We start from the raw sequence: 8,943 nt of genomic DNA on the forward strand, positions 1-8,943 counted from the left end.
GGGGTTTTGGCCATTTTTACATAATTGATATGGATTTTTGGCCATTTTTACATAAGATACATGGATTTTTAGACAATTCTTCACTATTTTTATGGGATTTCGACCAATTCTCCATAAGTAACTTCAATTTTTGGCCATTTTTACATAAGATACATGGAATTTTTCGACAATTCTAAACAAATTTCATGGATTATTGGCCATTTTTACATAAAATACATGGATTTTTGGACAATTCTTCACAAATTACATGGGGTTTCGGCCATCTTTACATTAAAAAGATGGATGTTGGACAATTCTTCACAATTTTCATGGATTTTTGGACAATTCTACACAAATTTCATGAATAATTGGCCATTATTACATAAAATACATAGATTTTTGGACAATTCTTCACAAATTACATGGGGTTTCGGCCATCTTTACATAAAAAAGATGGATTTTGGACAATTCTTCACAATTTTCATGGAATTTTGGACAATTCTAAACAAATTTCATAGATTATTGGCCATTTTTACATAAAATACATGGATTTTTGGCCATTTTTACATAAGATACATGGGGTTTCGGCCATCTTTACATAAAAAAGATGGATTTTGGACAATTCTTCACAATTTTCATGGATTTTTGGACAATTCTAAACAAATTTCATGGATTATTGGCCATTTTTTACATAAAATACATGGATTTTTGGACAATTCTTCACAAATTACATAGGGTTTCGGCCATTTTTACATAAAAAAGATGGATTTTTGACAATTCTTCACAATTTTCATGGATTTTTGGACAATTCTAAACAAATTTCATGGATTATTGGCCATTTTTACATAAAATACATGGATTTTTGGACAATTCTTCACAAATTACATGGGGTTTCGGCCATCTTTACATAAAAAAGATGGATTTTGGACAATTTTTCACAATTTTCATGGATTTTTGGACAAATCTACACAAATTTCATTGATTATTGGCCATTTTTACATAAAATACATGGATTTTTGGACAATTCTTCACAAATTATAAGGGGTTTCGGCCATCTTTACATAAAAAAGATGGATTTTGGACAATTCTTCACAATTTTCATGGATATTTGGACAATTCTAAACAAATTTCATGGATTATGGCCATTTTTACATAAAATACATGGATTTTGGACAATTATTCACAAATTACATGGGGTTTCGGCCATCTTTACATTAAAAAGATGGATGTTGGACAATTCTTCACAATTTTCATGGATTTTTGGCCATTTTTACATAAGATACATGGGGTTTCGGCCATCCTTACATAAAAAAGATGGATTTTGGACAATTCTTCACAATTTTCATGGATTTTTGGACAATTCTAAACAAATTTCATGGATTATTGGCCATTTTTACATAAAATACATGGATTTTTGGACAATTCATCACAAATTACATGGGGTTTCGGCCATCATTACATATAAAAGATGGATTTTGGACAATTCTTCACAATTTTCATGGATTTTTGGACAATTCTAAACAAATTTCATGGATAATTGGCCATTTTTACATAAAATACATGGATTTTCGGACAATTCTTCACAAATTACATGGGGTTTCGGCCATCTTTACATTAAAAAGATGGATTTTGGACAATTCTTCACAATTTTCATGGGATTTCGGCCATCTTTACATAAAATACATGGATTTTTGGACAATTCTTCACAAATTACATGGGGTTTCGGCCATCTTTACATAAAAAAGATGGATTTTGGACAATTCTTCACAATTTTCATGGATATTTGGACAATTCTAAACAAATTTCATGGATTATTGGCCATTTTTACATAAAATACATGGATTTTTGGACAATTCTTCACAAATTACATGGGGTTTCGGCCATCTTTACATAAAAAAGATGGATTTTGGACAATTCTTCTCAATTTTCATGGATTTTTGGACAATTCTACACAAATTTCATGAATAATTGGCCATTATTACATAAAATACATGGATTTTTGGACAATTCTTCACAAATTACATGGGGTTTCGGCCATCATTACATATAAAAGATGGATTTTGGACAATTCTTCACAATTTTCATGGATTTTTGGACAATTCTAAACAAATTTCATGGATAATTGGCCATTTTTACATAAAATACATGGATTTTCGGACAATTCTTCACAAATAACATGGGGTTTTGGCCATTTTTACATAATTGATATGGATTTTTGGCCATTTTTACATAAGATACATGGATTTTTAGACAATTCTTCACTATTTTTATGGGATTTCGACCAATTCTCCATAAGTAACTTCAATTTTTGGCCATTTTTACATAAGATACATGGAATTTTGGACAATTCTAAACAAATTTCATGGATTATTGGCCATTTTTACAGAAAATACATGGATTTTTGGACAATTCTTCATAAATTACATGGGGTTTCGGCCATCTTTACATAAAAAAGATGGATTTTGGACAATTCTTCACAATTTTCATGGATTTTTGGACAATTCTAAACAAATTTCATGGATTATTGGCCATTTTTACAGAAAATACATGGATTTTTGGACAATTCTTCACAAATTACATGGGGTTTCGGCCATCATTACATAAAAAAGATGGATTTTGGACAATTCTTCACAATTTTCATGGATTTTTGGACAATTCTACACAAATTACATGGGGTTTCGGCCATTTTTACATAAAATACATGGATTTTTGGACAATTCTTCACAAATTACATGGTGTTTCGGCCATCATTACATATAAAAGATGGATTTTGGACAATTCTTCACAATTTTCATGGATTTTTGGACAATTCTAAACAAATTTCATGGATTATTGGCCATTTTTACATAAAATACATGGATTTTTGGACAATTCTTCACAAATTAAATGGGGTTTCGGCCATCTTTACATAAAAAAGATGGATTTTGGACAATTCTTCACAATTTTCATGGATTTTTGGACAATTCTACACAAATTTCATTGATTATTGGCCATTTTTACATAAAATACATGGATTTTTGGACAATTCTTCACAAATTACATGGGGTTTCGGCCATCTTTACATAAAAAAGATGGATTTTGGACAATTCTTCACAATTTTCATGGATTTTTGGACAATTCTAAACAAATTTCATGGATTTTTGGACAATTCTTCACAAATTACATGGGGTTTCGGCCATCTTTACATAAAAAAAAATGGATTTTGGCCATCTTTACATAAAAAAAAATGGATTTTGGCCATTTTTACATAAAATACATGATTTTTAGACAATTCTTCACAAATAACATGGGGGTTTGGCAATTTTTACATAATTTTTATGGATTTTTGGCCATTTTTACATAAGATACATGGGGTTTCGGCCATCTTTACATAAAAAAAGATGGATTTTGGACAATTCTTCACAATTTTCATGGATTTTTGGACAATTCTAAACAAATTTCATGGATTATTGGCCATTTTTACAGAAAATACATGGATTTTTGGACAATTCTTCACAAATAACATGGGGGTTTGGCAATTTTTACATAATTTTTATGGATTTTTGGCCATTTTTACATAAGATACATGGGGTTTCGGCCATCTTTACATAAAAAAGATGGATTTTGGACAATTCTTCACAATTTTCATGGATTTTTGGACAATTCTAAACAAATTTCATGGATTATTGGCCATTTTTACAGAAAATACATGGATTTTTGGACAATTCTTCACAAATTACATGGGGTTTCGGCCATCTTTACATAAAAAAGATGGATTTTGGACAATTCTTCACAATTTTCATGGATTTTTGGACAATTCTAAACAAATTTCATGGATTATTGGCCATTTTTACATAAAATACATGGATTTTTGGACAATTCTTCACAAATTACATGGGGTTTCGGCCATCTTTACATAAAAAAGATGGATTTTGGACAATTCTTCAAAATTTTCATGGATTTTTGGACAATTCTACACAAATTTCATTGATTATTGGCCATTTTTTACATAAAATACATGGATTTTTGGAATATTCTTCACAAATTACATGGGGTTTTGGCAGTTTATATACATAATTGATATGGATTTTTGGCCATTTTTACATAAGATACATGGATTTTTAGACAATTCTTCACTATTTTTATGGGATTTCGACCAATTCTCCATAAGTAACTTCAATTTTTGGCCATCTTTACATAAAAAAGATGGATTTTGGACAATTCTTCACAATTTTCATGGATTTTTGGACAATTCTAAACAAATTTCATGGATTATTGGCCATTTTTAACAGAAAATACATGGATTTTTGGACAATTCTTCACAAATTACATGGGGTTTCGGCCATTATTACATAAAATACATGGATTTTTAGACAATTCTTCACTATTTTTATGGGATTTTCGACCAATTCTACATAAGTAACTTCAATTTTTGGCCATTTTTACATAAAATACATAGATTTTTGGACAATTCTTCACAAATAACATGGGGTTTTGGCCATTTTTACATAATTGATATGGATTTTTGGCCATTTTTTACATAAGATACATGGATTTTTAGACAATTCTTCACTATTTTTATGGGATTTTCGACCAATTCTCCATAAGTAACTTCAATTTTTGGCCATTTTTACATAAGATACATGGAATTTTCGACAATTCTAAACAAATTTCATGGATTATTGGCCATTTTTACATAAAATACATGGATTTTTGGACAATTCTTCACAAATTACATGGGGTTTCGGCCATCTTTACATTAAAAAGATGGATGTTGGACAATTCTTCACAATTTTCATGGATTTTTGGACAATTCTACACAAATTTCATGAATAATTGGCCATTATTACATAAAATACATAGATTTTTGGACAATTCTTCACAAATTACATGGGGTTTCGGCCATCTTTACATAAAAAAGATGGATTTTGGACAATTCTTCACAATTTTCATGGAATTTTGGACAATTCTAAACAAATTTCATAGATTATTGGCCATTTTTACATAAAATACATGGATTTTTTGGCCATTTTTACATAAGATACATGGGGTTTCGGCCATCTTTACATAAAAAAGATGGATTTTGGACAATTCTTCACAATTTTCATGGATTTTTGGACAATTCTAAACAAATTTCATGGATTATTGGCCATTTTTACATAAAATACATGGATTTTTGGACAATTCTTCACAAATTACATAGGGTTTCGGCCATTTTTACATAAAAAAGATGGATTTTTGACAATTCTTCACAATTTTCATGGATTTTTGGACAATTCTAAACAAATTTCATGGATTATTGGCCATTTTTACATAAAATACATGGATTTTTGGACAATTCTTCACAAATTACATGGGGTTTCGGCCATCTTTACATAAAAAAGATGGATTTTGGACAATTTTTCACAATTTTCATGGATTTTTGGACAAATCTACACAAATTTCATTGATTATTGGCCATTTTTACATAAAATACATGGATTTTTGGACAATTCTTCACAAATTATAAGGGGTTTCGGCCATCTTTACATAAAAAAGATGGATTTTGGACAATTCTTCACAATTTTCATGGATATTTGGACAATTCTAAACAAATTTTCATGGATTATTGGCCATTTTTTACATAAAATACATGGATTTTGGACAATTATTCACAAATTACATGGGGTTTCGGCCATCTTTACATTAAAAAGATGGATGTTGGACAATTCTTCACAATTTTCATGGATTTTTGGCCATTTTTACATAAGATACATGGGGGTTTCGGCCATCCTTACATAAAAAAGATGGATTTTGGACAATTCTTCACAATTTTCATGGATTTTTGGACAATTCTAAACAAATTTCATGGATTATTGGCCATTTTTACATAAAATACATGGATTTTTTGGACAATTCATCACAAATTACATGGGGTTTCGGCCATCATTACATATAAAAGATGGATTTTGGACAATTCTTCACAATTTTCATGGATTTTTGGACAATTCTAAACAAATTTCATGGATAATTGGCCATTTTTACATAAAATACATGGATTTTCGGACAATTCTTCACAAATTACATGGGGTTTCGGCCATCTTTACATTAAAAAGATGGATTTTGGACAATTCTTCACAATTTTCATGGAATTTTGGACAATTCTAAACAAATTTCATGGATTATTGGCCATTTTTACATAAAATACATGGATTTTTGGCCATTTTTACATAAGATACATGGGGTTTCGGCCATCTTTACATAAAAAAGATGGATTTTGGACAATTCTTCACAATTTTCATGGATTTTTGGACAATTCTAAACAAATTTCATGGATTATTGGCCATTTTTACATAAAATACATGGATTTTTGGACAATTCTTCACAAATTACATGGGGTTTCGGCCATCTTTACATAAAAAAAAATGGATTTTGGCCATTTTTACATAAAATACATGGATTTTTGGACAATTCTTCACAAATTACATGGGGTTTCGGCCATCATTACATAAAAAAGATGGATTTTGGACAATTCTTCTCAATTTTCATGGATTTTTGGACAATTCATCAAAAATTACAACCGAGTTTTAGCCATTATTACATGAAATACATGGATTTTTGGACAATTCTTCACAAATAACATGGGGGTTGTTAATTTTTACATAATTTTTATGGATTTTTGGCCATTTTTACATAAGATACATGGGGTTTCGGCCATCTTTACATAAAAAAGATGGATTTTGGACAATTCTTCACAATATTCATGGATTTTTGGACAATTCTAAACAAATTTCATGGAATATTGGCCATTTTTACATAAAATACATGGATTTTTGGCCATTTTTACATAAGATACATGGGGTTTCGGCCATCTTTACATAAAAAAGATGGATTTTGGACAATTCTTCACAATTTTCATGGATTTTTGGACAATTCTAAACAAATTTCATGGATTATTGGCCATTTTTACATAAAATACATGGATTTTTGGACAATTCTTCACAAATTACATGGGGTTTCGGCCATCTTTACATAAAAAAAATGGATTTTGGCCATTTTTACATAAAATACATGGATTTTTGGACAATTCTTCACAAATTACATGGGGTTTCGGCCATCATTACATAAAAAAGATGGATTTTGGACAATTCTTCTCAATTTTCATGGATTTTTGGACAATTCATCAAAAATTACACCGAGTTTTAGCCATTATTACATGAAATACATGGATTTTTGGACAATTCTTCACAAATAACATGGGGGTTTGTTAATTTTTACATAATTTTTATGGATTTTTGGCCATTTTTACATAAGATACATGGGGTTTCGGCCATCTTTACATAAAAAAGATGGATTTTGGACAATTCTTCACAATATTCATGGATTTTTGGACAATTCTAAACAAATTTCATGGAATATTGGCCATTTTTACATAAAATACATGGATTTTTGGACAATTCTTCACAAATTACATGGGGTTTCGGCCATCATTACATATAAAAGATGGATTTTGGACAATTCTTCACAATTTTCATGGATTTTTGGACAATTCTAAACAAATTTCATGGATTATTGGCCATTTTTACATAAAATACATGGATTTTCGGACAATTCTTCACGAATAACATGGGGTTTTGGCCATTGTTACATAATTGATATGGATTTTTGGCCATTTTTACATAAGATACATGGATTTTTAGACAATTCTTCACTATTTTTATGGGATTTCGACCAATTCTCCATAAGTAACTTCAATTTTTGGCCATTTTTACATAAAATACATAGATTTTTGGTCAATTCTTCACAAATTACATGGGGTTTCGGCCATCTTTACATAAAAAAGATGGATTTTGGACAATTCTTCTCAATTTTCATGGATTTTTGGACAATTCTACACAAATTTCATTGATTATTGGCCATTTTTACATAAAATACATGGATTTTTGGACAATTCTTCACAAATTACATGGGGTTTCGGCCATCTTTACATAAAAATATGGATTTTGGACAATTCTTCACAATTTTCATGGATTTTTGAACAATTCTAAACAAATTTCATGGATTATTGGCCATTTTTACATAAAATACATGGATTTTTGGACAATTCTTCACAAATTACATGGGGTTTCGGCCATCTTTACATAAAAAAGATGGATTTTGGACAATTCTTCACAATTTTCATGGATTTTTGGACAATTCTAAACAAATTTCATGGATTATTGGCCATTTTTACATAAAATACATGGATTTTTGGACAATTCTTCACAAATTACATGGGGTTTCGGCCATCTTTACATAAAAAAAATGGATTTTGGCCATTTTTTACATAAAATACATGGATTTTTGGACAATTCTTCACAAATTACATCGGGTTTCGGCCATCTTTACATAAAAAAGATGGATTTTGGACAATTCTTCACAATTTTCATGGATTTTTGGACAATTCTACACAAATTTCATGAATAATTGGCCATTATTACATGAAATACATGGATTTTTGGACAATTCTTCACAAATAACTTGGGGGTTTGGCAATTTTTACATAATTTTTATGGATTTTTGGCCATTTTTACATAAGATACATGGGGTTTCGGCCATCTTTACATAAAAAAGATGGATTTTGGACAATTCTTCACAATTTTCATGGATTTTTGGACAATTCTAAACAAATTTCATGGATTATTGGCCATTTTTACAGAAAATACATGGATTTTTGGCCATTTTTACATAAGATACATGGGGTTTCGGCCATCTTTACATAAAAAAGATGGATTTTTGGACAATTCTTCACAAATTACATGGGGTTTCGGCCATAATTACATAAAATACATGGATTTTTAGACAATTCTTCACTATTTTTATGGGATTTCGACCAATTCTACATAAGTAACTTCAAATTTTGGCCATTTTTACATAAAATACATAGATTTTTGGACAATTCTTCACAAAAAACATGGGGTTTTGGCCATTTTTACATAAAAAAGATGGATTTTGGACAATTCTTCA

Source organism: Rhopalosiphum padi, unplaced genomic scaffold (assembly GCF_020882245.1).
Source record: "Rhopalosiphum padi isolate XX-2018 unplaced genomic scaffold, ASM2088224v1 scaffold1, whole genome shotgun sequence".
NCBI lineage: Eukaryota > Metazoa > Arthropoda > Insecta > Hemiptera > Aphididae > Rhopalosiphum > Rhopalosiphum padi.